This window comes from Anser brachyrhynchus, assembly GCF_964034855.1.
Source record: "Anser brachyrhynchus genome assembly, chromosome: 2".
In the NCBI taxonomy this organism is placed as follows: Eukaryota; Metazoa; Chordata; class Aves; order Anseriformes; family Anatidae; genus Anser; species Anser brachyrhynchus.
Genome location: NC_137695.1, coordinates 142,439,786 through 142,457,094, shown reverse-complemented (window position 1 = coordinate 142,457,094; position 17,309 = coordinate 142,439,786). Strand labels below are relative to the sequence as shown.

The 17,309-nt window shown below is 39.6% G+C and overlaps 1 protein-coding gene and 1 long non-coding RNA gene across 5 annotated transcripts in view; one reads left to right on the top strand and one right to left on the bottom strand.

Moving 5' to 3' along the window:
• The window catches only part of ANGPT1 (angiopoietin 1), a 210,174-nt gene that overhangs the window by 46,118 nt on the left and 146,747 nt on the right, over positions 1-17,309 (top strand). The gene's annotated exons all lie outside the window — the stretch shown is intronic.
• Positions 1,510-12,563, bottom strand: LOC308189433. The gene is made up of 2 exons (XR_013946367.1): positions 12,426-12,563; positions 1,510-11,840 (listed from the first exon to the last, which is right to left on the bottom strand). It is a non-coding gene; the product is annotated as an uncharacterized lncRNA (long non-coding RNA).

Genomic DNA, 17,309 nt, shown 5'->3' with positions numbered 1-17,309 from the left:
CAACAATAAAACTAAGTGAGTAGAATGGTTTTGATATAAATCAGCAAGGCATCTGGATGCTCGTGGTCACCAATACCTCATTCAACAAAAAAAAAAAAAAATTGTTTTCAAAACCTGTGTTTCAGGGTGCCAAACTAGAGGTCTCATTGCTGAGAGTTGCAGCTTTTCAAATAACAAAAAGAAAACACATTGAAACAAAATTTAAACCATGTTGTAGAAACATAGAAAACAGGTTTTTCATCCAGAGGTGCTGCTTTGAGCAGTGAAACCATGAGTTTAGTTAGCTCTTGTGCAAACCAAAACAAATTTTTGGGGTGCTCAAACTTAAATATTTTTTTCTTATTTGGGGGTGTAATGTCCTCGGTCTTCTTATCCATTATGCTAATATAAAAATGTTGGTGGGTAGCTACTGCTGTTATATGGAAGACTTCCTGTATAGCTGGTTCCTAGTTGTTCTTGCCTCGTTTGCTATGATCTGCCTGGACAAACTTACCCACCTCACCTGAATGAAAACCAGGCCAGCCAGAACTATTGTGTTCATGCACACCAATTAATTTTCTCACTCAATTTTCAAGGCCTTTTTTTTTTTCTTTTTTTTTTTTTCTTTCTTAAGAAACAATCCCTTGTCACAAGATCTGATTGATTCTATGATTCTACGACCTGACGTGCAGAGGGGTGGTCATACTGTGGAGCAGTTTATCCTCAGCACCATTCATGTAAAAGCCAAACAGTTTGACATCAACTTCTGTGAGCCAAATGAAGAGAGCCATTTCCTCATCTTAGCAAGTAAAAACCTTTCTTGAACTGAAAAAAAAATAAAAAATTGCTGTGTTACAGTCCGTTGCTTCCCATTAGTGTAGAAAAGATATGGAAACCTATCTAACAGCATTAACTCCTAAGTTTTTAACATGGAAAGTAAAAATATGAAAATTGTTGAAAATGCCTTAAAATGTCCTCTACAATTTATTAGCAACAATATCACTCCCCCATTGGGGTTAAATGTGATCACAGGTAAAATATAGAACATGTGCTGCCTTACATGAGTCATACTAAGAACTTATCCAAATGATTGAAGAAATGTATAGACCCAGTATTGTTTGACATAAAGAATGTACATTACATCTCTTTGTTTAATCACCAATAGGAAAATCACACAGTTTTGCTGTAGTTTTGAAGCACTTTATAATTTGTTTTCCTTTTAATATATGTTCTTTGAGGTTTAGAACTATTTTAAGAGCATCATGTGCATTCAGAACATGTATGTTAGGTGAAAAATGTGGTGGATGTTCAGTGTTGTTGAAAATCTGTATGTAGATTAAATTTTCAAAGATGGGTAGCAATCAGAGCACACAAATTGCTATGCTCATCTCTTAGGAGCTTCAAAAACAACTTCTTTTGAAGATTAGACCTGTAAGATAGCATGTATGGTAGTCTTGAGATTGATAAGTCAAGAAAGGCAACAGAGTTCCACATTGTTATCCAGCATGTAAATTATAGAATTTTCCATCGTTTTGGTTGGTTGTTTTTGTTTGTTTATTTTGTTTTGTTTTGCTTTGCTTCTAATCTTTATAAGGGCAAAAGCAGACATTTATCAGGACCTTTGAACTCTCTACTAGCCTGGAATTTGTGAATGAATCTGTTATATATGTGCCTAAGGTAAATTTAATTCATACATATGTGTATGCTCAGCTAATACCTTGGTCTATTTACTTTTGGGATACATTTGCTTTGACTGCAGTAGGCCATGCACTTCCATGTCCCAGGCTGTCCTGGAGACCTGCAGCAGAGTTGAAGGACAGGACCAGGCACTGGTCTGCTGCAGGCTTTTGGGAAGTTGCCTCCTTCCAGTACATATCCCATCAATAGAGTTGCTTCCACGTTTTACACTGGCAAGCTGAAAGCAAAACTTGAACTGATGAGTAAGATTAATTTTCACTGTAAAAGTCACCAAAAGGATCCAATTTAGATCAAGTTTGTGGTAGCAGAGCTCTAGCAGAGGTAGTGGAATAATAGCAGAGATGAACTTGTTGTATAATGGTTACAAAATATGAATATTTTCAAAAGGGATTTGTCTCTAGGCAGAGCTTTGGGCCAAATTCCTCAATGTTCTTCTTGTGTTGCTTCATTGAGATTTTTTATTTTGGTTCCCAAGCAAAACATCATTCACTGCAGAACAAATAACTATGACAATATGGGTATCTAACTGATATTTTATGAGTAAAACTGATGTTGCTGCATATTTGTCCACAGATTGTGTAGTTTTCAGATACATAAAGAACAGGATTGAGCTTTTCTATACAACTACTATGTGCATATTTCCAAATTTAACACATTTACTATACTGTATACAATTTTAGTTGTCTCTTCATATGTTTCCATGTGGTTTCTACTGTAGGTCTTTGAAAGCTATGTTCATACAAATATTTAGAATAGCAAACTTTTGTTTGATTTACAGTTTTTTCCCAGTGTCTTCTAGTTTGGAAAAGCCAGCTTGTTATGTCAAGCTGCTGTTATCTCTATTACAGAGCATGTAAAGAAATTAACTATTAAAAACACATAAGCTCAAACAATAAATTGGTATACATGTAAGAAACATCAGCAGGACAGACACTATACAAATGCTGAGTAGGAAGCACATTAAATTTTCTGTAGGAAGAAGGAAAGATAAGAAAATTCCAAGTAACAATGTTATTATGCCTGAAAAATATGGCTCCGAGCAGATTCTTGATTAAATTGCCACTAACTTCAATGCATGTTTGTTTTCCATTTTGCTTCTACTTATGTTTTGCATTTGTTGCCCATAGCCATCATAGCCAGATGCATGGTTCTTTCTTTGGACGATACCCATAAGGACTTAAATGAAGGCAGCTAGAAAATTCCTTATGAAGGCATTCAAAGATATTTATGTTGCCTGGTATTAGGGACTATGGTGAGAATTGAGACTGTGGTTGTGAATACAGTCTGAACTAATAATCATTACTAGCACAGGAGATTTTGATAGTTACTACAGAGGAGCTTTTGTATGATGGTAGTCTAAATTCTGGTGAGGCCTACTTTTCTTTCAGAGACTCACCATGCTAGGCAGGGTCTGAAAAAGTGAGTTTCCTCTTATTTCAACACAAAGGAGGCTGTGGAATACTTTAGCTTCATTTAGTATAAGAAAATTTTTCATATACATATAAACCTTTTTACCTTCCAATTATGATCCAGAAATACCTAAACTGTGTTAATTGTGCATACTATTTGGTAATCAGATGAAGAAAGGATTATGTCGCATCCAGGAATTCATGAGTGCTCGAGCAGAAGAATATTGAATGAGAATCTAAACATTTGCAATTTCAAATAACAGACTATATATTTGGGAAGAATCATGTTATCATATTTTGTTTATTATTTACTGCCATGGAATCTGCATACATTGGCTTCAGAAATAACTTTAGCTAACTGTGTTACAAATGTGAAAAGGAACCTCTCCAACACAGGCTGATCTGTTTGAAAGTTGGCACAATGTTAAAGTCATCAGAAATAATATGGATGTCTTTGTGGTTAAACAATTCTTTCAGAAAATATGTGTAGTTTTTTGTTGTTGTTGTCGTCATCATTTTTTGTTTTGTTTTTGTTTTTCCTGGTTATAGTGAAAATTGAGCCATATAATAGCTCTGATGTAAGCACTAATAATTTTATTTGTAATGCAGGTAGTATTATTCATCATACTAATACTGACCTCTATTTCTTTGAGAACAAGTTCTAGCTCTTAGTAACACAATTTTAGTTTAAGTTTAGTGTAGCTGTCTCCTGTGATTAAGTGCTATTGTTCATCTCTCAGATTTGGAGAAATTAATAGTCATTTAAATCTTGATTTTCCTATTCATCACACAGAATTATAGAACCATATAATGGCTCGGGTTGGAAGGGACCTTAAAGATCATCTAGTTCCAATCACCCTGCCATAGGCAGGGATGCCACCCACTAGATCAGGTTGCTCAGGGCCTCATCTAACGTGGTCTTGAACACCTTCAGGGACGGGGCATCCACAGACTCTCTGGGCAACCTGTTTCAGTGCCTCACCACCCTCTGAGTGAAGAATTTCCTCCTAATCTCTAATCTAAATCTCTCCTCTTTTAGTTTAAAACCTTTCCCCCTTGTGCTGTCATTATCTGACTGAGCAAGAGTCGCTCACCATCTTTTTTGTAAGTCTGCTTTAAGTACGGAAGGGCCACAGTGAGGTCACCCTGGAGCCTTCTCTTCTGTAGGCTGAACAGCTCCTAGCTCTCTCAGCCTTTCTTCATAGGAGAGGTGCTCCAGCCCTCTGAGCATCTTCCTGGCCCTCCTCTGGACCTGCCTTAACAGATCCACAACTTTCTTGTTCTGGGGGCTTCAGACCTGGACGCAGCACTCCAAGCGCTCACAAGGGCAGAGTAGAGGAGGACAATCACCTCCCTTGACCTCAACAGGTCATGCCTCTGTTGACGCAGCCCAGGATGCAGTTGGCCTCACCTATTAGGAGGTTATATAGCAGTAAGACATGAACACACACAGAGCAGAGTAGCTCTGCTGAATATTCTGAACAACTGGAAGATCAACTGGAAGATATATTGTGAACAGGAAACAAGAGTTTAAAGATAGGAAGCATGGATCTTTTTATAGAGAACAAGCATACTTTTTTTTTCTTTTTTTTTTTTTTTTTAACAAGGAAAATACTTAGCAAACAAACAAAAAAATTAAATTCTTTCAGTGTAGTCCTCCATGCTTCTAGTAAGCACTTTTCTGTACTTGCTTATATTAATCTGATTGCGGATGTTCAGAATTACACTAATTATTCCTGTCCCTATGATCTTATTTGTCTAGAAAACTTTCACTAATAGAGACAACATAATGCTTTTCTAGCAGACACATGACATCATGAGTCTAAGAACAGACATTTATATTTCTCTCCTTTGTTGTTCCATTTTCAGAATCATCCTCTTCTTCCTGTCAGATGCTTTAATCTAGAGATTTGTCCGTCTATAATATGTCTTAATGTTTAGACATCAGTAAAATTAATTAAAATTCTTTGTGTGTTTGTGTGTAACTCACTAAGAACAGTACCAGATAAAGTTGGTATCCACATCAAACTATTAAGAATTCCATTAATGCTTCACATTTTCCTTTTAGTTCAACCAAGTGCTTCGTGTCTTTTGCCATTTCCTTAACAAATCATTAACATTGTACTGGTATCATTATTTTTATCATTGTTATCTACTAAAATATTGCAGAGTTAGGGAATTCAAGGTGAATTACTTTCATTGCATTTCGTATGTGGAAAAAATGACAGCTGTGTAGGATATATGAAAAAGCACATTCTCTTTGTTCACCATTGTTACACTTCTCCAATTATCTCTGAATTTTAATAGTTTACCAACTAAAGGTACTACTGAGGTAAAATTAACAGCTATTTGGACCATCTTTCTTCTTTCACAAATAGTTCCTCCATATAACAGTAGGCTCAACGTGAGTCAGCAGTAGACACTGGCAGCCAAGTGGGCAAACCACATTTTGGTATGCATTAAATACAACGTATCCAGCCAATCAAAAGAGGTGATTATCCCACTGTGTTTAGCATTGGTGCAGTCTATTCATGAGTATTGTGTGCATTTCTAGGCTCCACAATATAAAAAGGATAGTTAAGGTACTTTAATGCATCCAGAGGGGGAAAACAAAGCTGGTAAAAGGGTTGGAAGGGATGTCCTATGGGGAGAGCCTGATGACGACTGGTTTGTCTAGTCTGGAGAAGAGAAGGCCAAGAGGCAACTTCATTGTTCAGCTTCTTGGGGAGGGGAAGTGGAGAGAGAAGTGCCTGTGTCTTCTCCTTGGTAACTGATGATAGGATATTGGGGAATGGCACAAAGCTGCACCAGGGGAGGTTGAAACTGGACATCAGGAAAAAAAATCTAATGTGAGGGTGGTCAAACACTGGGACAGAATTTCTAGAGTGATGGTTGATGTCCCATGCCTGTCAGTGCTCAAGAGACATTTGAACAATGCCTTCATCAATATGGTTTAACTTTTGGTTAGCCCTGAAGTGGTCAGGCAGTTGGACTTGATGATCTTTGCAGGGTCCTTCCAACTGAACTATTCTATTCTTTTCTTTTCTATTCTTAACAATCAGAAATATGACAGCAGCTGTATGGAGTCAAATCAGAGCTACATCTAGCTCAGTATGCTATCTCCAAGAAGAATGTGTAAAGAATAGTACAGAAATCATGATTTTTTATTTAATTTTTTTAATCAAGAGTGTCTGAACTCAAAACCATGGGGATATCAAAACTATCTCAGGGGTACTTTAAGCCAGATTTTGGTTTCAACATACAAAGTAAAATATTGGATTTCACCTCCATGTTTGAGGAGGTGAAATGGGGACTTGTTCAGTCCCCATTTGAACGAAAATATGTTGTGGCTACTCTACTAAACTGATAAATGTATAAATATATATATTTCTTAAATTTAAGTTAATGTAAAAATTGCATTAGAGTTTTAATTGGGGATTTGGGGAACATCTTGCCTTTGTCAAAATGCTTGGAGATTATTTTTAATTGGTGGTAGAATATTCCCCTTCTACAACCTCATGTTAAATAACCATCTGCCCTTCCCACCCCCACCCCCCACCTCACCCCCCCAGTTTCCATATAATTATATGGAAAACAAAAACAAAAAATTATTCAGTTTTAGAACCATATCTATATTACCTACCTGAGATTACCTATAATTTTCTACTTCTTTTTCATCACCTAGATGACTTGTTTCTTTCTTCTTTGTACTCTTTTTATTTATTATAACTATTTTCTTTTCTTTTGATAATTTGTTATAGATTACTTTCCAGTTCTTATTCTGCTGCTCAGGTAGTTTCAAGAAGATTCCAATATAGTTTCTGTTTGATCAGGAACTATTATTTGTAATTATCTGTGAAAGGAAATGCAATCCTGGCTCAGAGACAGCCAATTTGAGCTGGCTTTGTGCCACAGGTCTTGGATTCCCTGAGATCCCAGGGTGCAGAGGAACTGGAGTGCCTAGGAGTCAAAGCTGACCCTGAAACCTTGGCACTTGGATGCTATGGCTCCCATGAGCTTCAAAACTCCTAGCTTCATGTCTGTCCAGGCTGAATTTGAGCCAAGAGCTTGCTAACCTTGGAGGACCTGGGAGTCTGGACCTTTGCAGCTGGTAGTCCCAGGACTTTCTGGGTCACAGGTCCTTGTGAATCCATTCAGTTGCTCTTCGCAGAACAAGGAGCCTGTAAAGTATGTCTTTGTGTTGAGCTACACAGAAGCCTGAAAGTGGAAGTGACAAATGCTACCTGGAAATAAAGTTTCCATTTGCACCTTGCATTTGAGCCCAATTCATGAAACATGCTTATAACAATTCTTATAACAATAATTTGGAATTAAGGAGAAACAGTTTTGGAGTATTAAGTGTGTTAACTTGGGAGGCCTCTGCAAGTTTCTGCAGGTTATGCTCTTGGAAACACTGATATGTGGAAGAAGAGCATTTGAGGTATCTTGTGATGGCTCCAGAAGTTTGATTTCAGCTCTTGTTCCAGATTTGCACTAGAAATCAAGACACATCCTTGATTTTTTATGACCCCAAGGTTATTTTCACATAAGGGTGTATGCAGATGCATGTATAGTATGTATGTGTTTATGTTGGAATTCTGCAGCAATCGTAATTCTACTTCCCCTAAAATCAGCTGGAGCTTGGCAACTGATTTCAGCTAAAACAAGTTAGATGTTCATTCAGAAATAAACAGACATTTTTGGCAAGTTGAACATGTGTCTTTTCATAATGGTTATGAGGCTTGCTGCTTTTTAAAACTGGAATGTGGTTTGTGTAATTTACAGACATAAACTAAAATGAAAAAGAATTCCAGAACAAAAGTGACAAGGTTGCTAGGGTTCCAGTAATGTGGATACTTACTGGTTTTGGTTATTGTTATTACCAGTATTTTTCTGTCTAAAGAAATAAAATACATCTCTAGTCTCTGGATACAGATGCAGAAAGTTATCCTTCCTCTTTACTTTGGATTACCAGAATTTTATGTGTGAGAAATTCACTTCTAGTGACAAGATCATAGTTCAAGTTCAATTTTCAAGTTCAATGAAATAGCTTCCAAACATTCCAGTGCTTACCATACCTTAATATTTCATAGAATCATAGAATTGTTCGAGTTAGAAGGGACCTTAAGATCATCTAGTTCCAACCCCCTTGCTATGGGAAGGGACACCTTCCACTAGACCAGGTTGCTCATTTGGATTCTTCTTGCATATGAACTATACCAGTTTCTTTACTGTGCAATATCTTGGTTAAGAATGCTATAGGAAAAGATTTTCTTGTTTGTTTGTTTGTTTGTTTTCCCCAACATTTCTAATATTTCTTGCCTGAGGAGCTTCTTAAAACAGTCTTTTTTATCTCTCAAACTTGTTGCTGTTTCATCAGGTATTGAATTTTCCAAACCTTCCAGTTTATGATCTGATAAGAACAACAACAAAAAATAGGCTAAGTTTTGTCCTGTTTAATCCACTCTGTTGGACTCTTGAGTCTTCCAAGAATCTCTCTTGAGACTACCAGTCTTCTCTCTTGAGTCAGGCAGTTGCTGTATAAAACCACATGTTCTGACTTCCTGTCGCTGCCCCAGCACGTGGAGTCTCCCAGGAAGAATTGCTCCTGCTACCTATTATTTAGGAGAAAATTGGTCATCATCTTACTCTGCTGCTCTCTGTCCGAATTCCGAATTGAAAGAAAAGCCACAGCCTGTCTCTCAATCCATCTTCTGTGAAGTAGGGATAGCTCTGTGACCAGAGAGGGGTTGAGTTCAAAGCATGCACTGCAATAGTATTGGGCCTCTGCTAAGCAGTTTGCTTAATTCTCAGTTAACTTTTGTTACGTGAGATAATGCTTCTTGTATTTGACAGTGCAATAGAAATGCAGTTTGAAACAAAGGTTTAGACCCAAAATTTAACTTTATCAAGCATATGATTAAACATCAGTGAGAAGAGAAGCAGCTAAAATTGTGTCTGAAAACAACTACACAGAGAGACACAGAAACCAATTCAGAGACTTTATATGACCATTAAAAAAAAAAAAAAAGAGAGAAAAAGAAAAGTTGTGATATTGTTGAGTTTCTATCCTAAACTTTCTGGCTGTCAAAGCAAGCAATACAGTCCATGTTTGGTTTCCCTTTTTCAAGTACTTGCTGTTCAATAAAAACCTCCACAATTGCATGTCACAGTATGCAGTTACTAAGATCGGCATGAAAAGGAAACATAGAAGTAATAATTTTTACAAAAGGATATTATTAACAGCTAAAAGAAGTGTTTCAGATAAAGCAGAAAGTATCATGTTTATTACATACTTTTTTGCCAGAAGCATTAAAGTTTAATGTTCAGAATACACTTAAGACTCATTACAAGCATCTCTTAAACAGAAGTGCCAATAAACACTAGTCGTTGGCTTTAAAATCCCTCATGTGATTTTAGGACATTTTAAACTATAGATTAACATATAGAGTGTATTTAGAAAATACAACAGCTAAAGCTAGTGACTGTCATGGATCCAGGATTTCGTATAGGATCACATGAAAGGACAAGTGATACTCTCACGGTCTTTCTTCATTTAAACAAATTCTTATTGTTCTGTGTTTCTCCTTACTAGGGAAATACATGTTTCTAATTAATAATAATAATAATAAAATGTTTCTAAACTGAAATAACATCTCTCATAATTTACTATTCAAAACCATGCACTCCTTAATTTTTTCCAATGTTTTAAGAAGACATGTTTAAGAATCTTACTCAGTCTCTCTTCTGTGTTGGTAAGTTGTTGGACAGAAGGTTGAGGACTGAATGCTTTCCTGCTTGAAAAGATAACTGAGGTCTTATACTTCATGTTTAAGTGTTGTCTTCACTGTGATGATTTATAATGATCAGAAAGGTGTCAACACAGGTTTGGCGTATAATAAAATATATGAAGTCTGATCACAGCTTTTGAACAATATTTCTGGATGTCTTTTATAAAAATAATATATTTGGATTCCTGATGCCAAGTACAGAAGAGCATACCTTTTCAGCTCATGATTCAGACTACCTAAGTCTACCTACATCACAAAGGAATGAAATGTATTTCTGTACTGGACTATTTTCTAATAAATAATAAGTGCCCTCTTCCAAGTGCTAGAACACCAGCTCATATTCTGAGTTCAAACATTGTTCCCAAGGCTATGCTCTCGTACATTCAGTGTTTAGGATGCAGGTGCCTAAATGTCTTACTAGATATAAAATTAAACTAGTAATGTGCTTTCATTTTTACTTAGTTAATTATGCAGTTAGAGAAAATTGCAAATGCTAAATGAAAAACAGAAAGAGTAAAGGAAAAAGCAACATCAAGGAAAAACTTAACAAAATTATTAATGATACAATTTCTGTTAAAAAAAAAGAAAAAAGTAAATATCTTTGTTGTTTTGATCTTCCTCATAAAAACGTTATTTTATTCAACTGAAGTCTCATTTTTACCTGCTCTATACAATGTTGCAAGACAGACAATCAGCTAAAGGTTTACAAGCAAAATAATAATCCCAAATATTTCTGAGAGTTTACTTTGTGCTGAATGTCTACATTAATAGATGTCAGACTATTTGATTGTCACTAATAAGATTTTTAGAAAAGGTTAAAATTTCAGAGGACCTGGCTAGGAATTCTTTGCATTATTGACAAAGTTTGTGTTCTGCTTTCTGTCAGTTGACATAAACAGCTAGAAAAAGTATTTCTCTGCAGTCATTTTCTGTATTATGTTAAGCAACATTAAAGGAAGAACATTAATCTGAGGAGATTCCTTTATAAATTTTGCTCAGTAAGTTACCAAAGTCTGACAGTAAAAACTGATTTTTATCCTTACTATACTAGAAAAAAAGAATTCGCTATTGGCTTTTATTTTTACATCTTGCTGATATTAATGGGAATTGAGATTATTTAATATAGATGACACATAACCAGCTAAGTCAGATAAGGACATGAGTAATCATGAACAAATATGATTGCTAAGGAAAATAAACTCAGATATTTGGGAGAAGCTGTTTGTGGGGTGGTATATAAATAAAAAGCAATAATAAACTTATCTGCTTCTAGAAAGACATAGATAAAATGTACTTCCTTTTCTTTTATGTTACAATAGGAATTACGCTGTCACAAAGGGCTAGACCTAGAGCAGAATCTTTCTTAATTTATATATTAAATGAACATCCCTTCTCTTAAGTGGCTATTTTTTTATACAAAAACAAACAAACAACAAACAAATCCAACAAAAACCACATCTTGTCCTTATACAAAACCACTGACTTTTATAATTTACTTTGTAACGGTCTTGCAGAATCTAAACACAGGAAACACATTTAAATGACATAATGGGAGAATTATTTCTTTTTTCTGTGTGACCATTGTAGGTCACACAGAAAATTGTAGGTAGATTGGCTCATATTAATTCACAGGGCATTAGTCACGACCTGTCACTTAAGGAGTGAAAATATTTTCCATTATAAACCTCCCTTGAAGTTGCTTTTTCCTTTTTTTGACATTCATAAGCTAATCCATATGTATTGCAGATGTTTATGGAGATTCATGAACACTGTTGAAAAATATGTTTATTTCAGGTAACATTCACAAATAATTATAACTAGCTTGCAGTGGAAAGTGTGTTCATCTACTCCGGGTGCATTTGTTGAAGGAGCAGATTCATTCCTGGCGCTCTCTCCTCACATACCCACTAAAGCACCAGATGATGCAGTCAGGTCTGGGCTATGTCTGGGTAGTGATTTCAGGCTAAAAAGAAGAATTTTATAGTTATAACATAAGCACCAAAGTTCATGAGATTAATACTTACGTATGAGTTATGAAATAATCAGTAAAGTACTGGGCTAAGTTTACTTCTTAGCTGAGGTATGCCACAAAATTTTATATAGGCTAATGTTTGGAGAACATGGACATAATATTAATTTACAAAATCATAAAATGGTTTGTCTTGGAAGGGACAGTTAAGGATCATTTAGTTTCAGCACCAATTCCATAGGCACGAACACCTCCCACTACACCAGGTTGCTCAAAGCCCCATCCAGCCTGGCCTTCAACACATCCAGGGATGGGGCAAACACAATTTCTGTTGCAAACTGTTCCAATGCTTCGTCACCCTCTGAGTAAAGAATTTCTTCCTTATATCTAATCTATATCTACCCGCTTTTAGTTTAAAACTATTCACCCTTGTCCTGTCACTACACTCCCTGACAAAGAGTCCCTCCCACCCCTCCTGTAGGCCCCCTTTAGGTACTTAAAGGCTGCTATAAGGTCTCCCCAGAGCCTTCTCTTCTCCAGAATAAACAACCCCAACTCCCTCAGCCTGTCTTCACTTGCCAAGGCGATCGGCTCTGGGGCAGACGCGTTCTGCAGCGGAGTGGGGGATTGGGACAGGCAGGCCATTTTTTCCGGCATCGAGGCCACTCGAGGGAGCCACCAGGACCCGGAAGCCCTCACGAGGGAGGCTGACGAGGCACAGGGGAGCCAGCAGCATCCCCTCCCCGGCCGTTCAAAAGCAGCCCCTAGGGAGCGCGAGTGACCAGGACCATGGTGACCAGGGCGTGGTGCATCAGGAGGGAGTGGTGTGGCAGTTTGCACAGGGAGGGCAGAGAGGGCAGATCGTTCCCTCCCGCCCATATGAACTACTCCTCTAACGGCTGTCAACCACTAGCTACGCTGCAATGGTCTACACCAGGCAAAGTGCTCTCTCTAGAAAGTCTGTAACTTCCCAGACTGCCTGCCTGCTCAAAAATACAGCAGTTCAGGTCTCTGGATGCAAGGAGTGTCTGAGCCTGTTGCTGGCATCTGAGGGAGGCAGAGAGATTGTGTGTGTGACGTGCGAGCAGGTGGATGACCTGGTCCGCCTGGTGGCAGGACTCAAGGAGGAGGTGGAAAGGTTGAGGGCTATCAGGGAGTGTGAGCAGGAGATAGACTGGTGGAGCGACTCCCTGCAGGGCCTGAAGGAGAGGTATAGGGGTAAGACACCCCAAATGGGGGTGGACCCCCTGCCCTATTGCTGTCAGGCAGAGGGAGGGGACCTAGGAGTTGAGGAGGAATGGAGACAGGTCCCAGCTCAACCTCGCAGGTGACACCCCCCCCACCGGCCCCACCTTCCCAGGTGCCCTTACACAACAGATTTGAGGCCCTGGAGCTTGAGATACCGGTGGGTGAGGATGAGGTAGAAAGTCTACCCAGGAGGATGCCTAGGGCGAGGAAGTTGACTCCACGCTTCAAGACTGCCTCCACCAAGAAAGACAGAAGGGTGATCGTAGTAGGCGACTCCCTTCTCAGGGGAACAGAGGGCCCTATTTGTTGGCCTGACCCTACCCATAGAGAAGTCTGCTGCCTCCCTGGGGCCAGGGTCAGGGATGTTGCCAGAAAGCTTCCCAACCTGGTTCGCCCCTCTGACTACTATCCTCTTTTGATAGTCCAGGCTGGCAGTGATAATATCGAAGAGAGAAGCCTGAAGGCTATCAAACGGGACTTTAGGAGACTGGAATCGTTAGTGGATGGAGCGGGAGTACAGGTGGTGTTTTCATCTATCCCTACAGTGGCAGGGAGGAGTACAGAGAGGACATGGAAAGCCCACCTGATTAACACGTGGCTCAGAGGCTGGTGCCAACACAGAAATTTTGGTTTTTTTTGACCATGGGGCGCTTTACTTGTGTTGTGGTTTAACCCGGCTGGCAGCTAAACACCACACAGCCGTTCGCTCACCCTCCCCCCTCCCTCTCTGGGATGGGGGAGAGAAATGGGAAAGTGAAGCCGGTGAGTTGAGATAGAGACAGTTTATTAAGACAGGAATATAATAATAACAATAATAATAATAATAGTGATAATGATAATAGTATTAATAATAATAATGTGTAAGAAAACAAGTGATGCACAATGCAATTGCTCACCACCCGCTGACCGATGCCCAGCCTATCCCCGAGCAGCCGGCCCCCCCACCCCGGCCAGCCACCCCTATATATTGTTTAGCATGACGTCAGATGGTATGGAATACCCCTTTGGCCAGTTTGGGTCAGCTGTCCTGGGTCTGTCCCCTCCCAGCTCCTGCTGCACCCCCAGCCTGCTCGCTGGCAGGACAGAGCGAGAAGCCGAAAAGTCCTTGGCCTGGTGTAAACACTGCTCTGCAACAATTAAAACCTCAGCATGTTATCAGCGCTCTTCTCATCCTAATCCAAAACATAGCACCCTACCAGCTACTATGAGGGAAAATTAACTCTGTCCTAACTGGAACCAGGACAACTTGGCACCCGGCCTGATGGCCGCAGGCAGGTCCCTATCTCTAAGGGGAAAATGGATCCTAGCCCAGGAGCTGGCAGGGCTCATTGAGAGGGCTTTAAACTAGGTAAGAAGGGGGATGGGGCTGAAATAAGGCTTGTTGCAGCTGTGCCAGGGGGAACAATGGCAAGGCCGGGGGAGAAGGCAATGGCCCAACTTAAGTGCATCTACACTAATGCACGCAGCATGGGTAACAAACAAGAGGAGCTGGAAGCCATTGCGCAGCAGGCAGGCTATGACTTGGTTGCCATCACAGAAACGTGGTGGGACCACTCTCATGACTGGAGTGCTGCAATGTCTGGCTACAGGCTCTTCAGAAGGGACAGGCAGCACGGAAGGGGTGGTGGTGTGGCTCTCTATATTAGAGAGTGTTTTGATGTTGTGGAACTTGAGGCTGGGAATGATAAGGTTGAGTCCCTGTGGGTTAGGATCAGCAGGAAGGCAAGCATCCTGGTGGGGGTCTGTTATAGACCGCAGAACCAGGATGAGGAGACGAATGAGGAGTTTTACAGGCAGCTGGCAGAAGCCACAAAATCGTCAGCGCTTGTTCTCGTGGGGGACTTCAACTTCCCAGACATATTCTGGAAGCACAACACAGCCCAGAGAAAGCAGTCTAGGAGGTTTCTGGACAGCATGGAAGATAGCTTCGTGACGCAGCTGGTTAGAGAGCCTACCAGGGGAGGTGCCCCGCTAGACCTTCTGTTCACAAACAGTGACGGACTGGTGGGAGATGTGGTGGTCGGGAGCTGTCTTGGGCAGAGTGACCATGAAGTGGTAGAGTTCTCTATGCTTGGCGAAGTCAGGAAGGGGACCAGTAAAACCGCTGTCTTGGACTTCCGGAGGGCTGACTTTGAGCTGTACAGGACACTGGTTGGCAGAGTCCCTTGGGAGGTGGTTCTGAAGGGCAGAGGAGTCCAGGAAGGGTGGGCACTCTTCAAGAAGGAAATCTTAATGGCTCAGGAGCGGTCTGTCCCCATGTGCCCAAAGACGAGCTGGCACGGAAGAAGACCGGCCTGGCTGAACAGAGAGTTGTGGCTCGAGCTTAGGAGAAAAAAGAGGGTTTATAATCTTTGGAAAAGAGGGCGGGCCACTCAGGAGGACTATAAGGATGTTGCGAGGCTGTGCAGGGACAAAATTAGGAAGGCAAAAGCTCATCTGGAGCTCAATATGGCTACTGCTGTTAAAGATAACAAAAAATGTCTTTACAAATACATCAACACAAAAAGGAGGACTAAGGAGAATCTCCATCCTTTACTGGATGCGGGGGGAAACTTAGTTACAAAAGATGAGGAAAAGGCTGAGGTGCTTAATGCCTTCCTTGCCTCAGTGCACCTTTGGGTTCCTTAGCTGGTCTCAGACTTGACCTTCCTGTTCAGTCGGGGATTCTTTATTATCCTAGTCCCTGCCTTTGCCTTCTGCAGCTTGGAGGGTGTAGCTAGAGCACTTGCTGGTAAAGACTGAGGCAAAAAAGTCATGGAGTACCTAAGCCTTCTCCATATCCCAGTGACCAGGTCCCCCATTTCCTTCTGGAGAGATCCCACAGTTTTCTTAGTCTTCCTTTTATAACTGACATATTTGTAGAAGCTTTTCTCATTATCCTTGATGTCCCTGGCCAGATTTAAATCAGGGCTTTACCTTTCTTAACCTGATCCCTGGCTGCTTGGATGATTTCTCTGTTTTCCTCCCAGGCAACTTGTCCTTGTTTCCACTCACTGCAGACTTCCTTTTTTGTGTTTTGGGTTTGGCCAGGAGCATCTTGTTTATCCATGCAGGCCTCCTGGCATTTTTGCCTGACTTCCTCTGTTGGGATGCGTCGCTTCTGAGCTTGGAGGAGGTCAGAGGTTTGGATATTTACCAGCTTTCTTGGGCACCTCCTCCCACCACTGCTTTGTCCCATGGTACTCTATCAAGCAGATCCCTCAAGAGGGCAAAGTCTGCTCTCCTGAAGTCCAGGATAGAAAGCTTGCTGTGTGCCCTCCTTGCTGCCCCAAAGATCTTAACTCCACCATTTCGTGGTCACTGCAGCCAAAACTGCTGTTGAGCTTGACGTTTCCCACCACCCCCTCCTTGTTGGTGAGAACAAGGTCCATTTATCTCAAAAATTAATTTGTTAACAATACCAGAGAGTTAACTACCTCACTCTCTGGTGCATTGTTTCTGACTGAGGCACAATAAAGCAATACTGTTCAGATTATGATTTCAATTAGTGATCCACAGTGAAGCTACATTTTTCTAAACAATAAACATCCATCCTATATATTAACTACTGGTTGCATCTGAGGAAACTGCGATCCATTTCTAGTGTCTTTGAACTCTAAATAGAAGTAGAGACAAAATGTGTTATTATCCTTCAATTTCACAGATCAAGATCTCAAAAATAGGAATTCATTTTTTCACTTTGTCAAAAGACAGAAATAAAAACCAACAAATATACCTTTAACAAGATTTGTAATCACACTCATCAGAACAAAAGGCAAAAAAATTAAACGTCTTTTGTTAAACAAATATCAATAATTTAAGAAGAATTTAGGAGAGTTTAACATCAGAGGACATTCTAATTTTCTAGGAAGGTATTAAAAGAACATTTTAATTTACATAAATACTTTGAATAATATATAAGAGAAATAGTGAGAAAAATATTAATAATATTTGTTCAAATGGAAGCTGTTGTGGAATTTAATATGAATGTATGTATGCATTCATGCAAGTGTTAATGTATATGCATGCTTTCTGTGTTTCAGTTTGTAGTCTATATAGAAAAATAAAATAAAGTTTAGGTATATATATACATGTATATCGATAAAACTAATACATAATTAATAATATACTTTCAACTTCATAATTGTAAAACTCATGTCTATACCACTTTGGAATACTTCCCTGTTATCTGTATGATTTAAGTAATGTATTTAATGTTTTTATACAATGGATGTA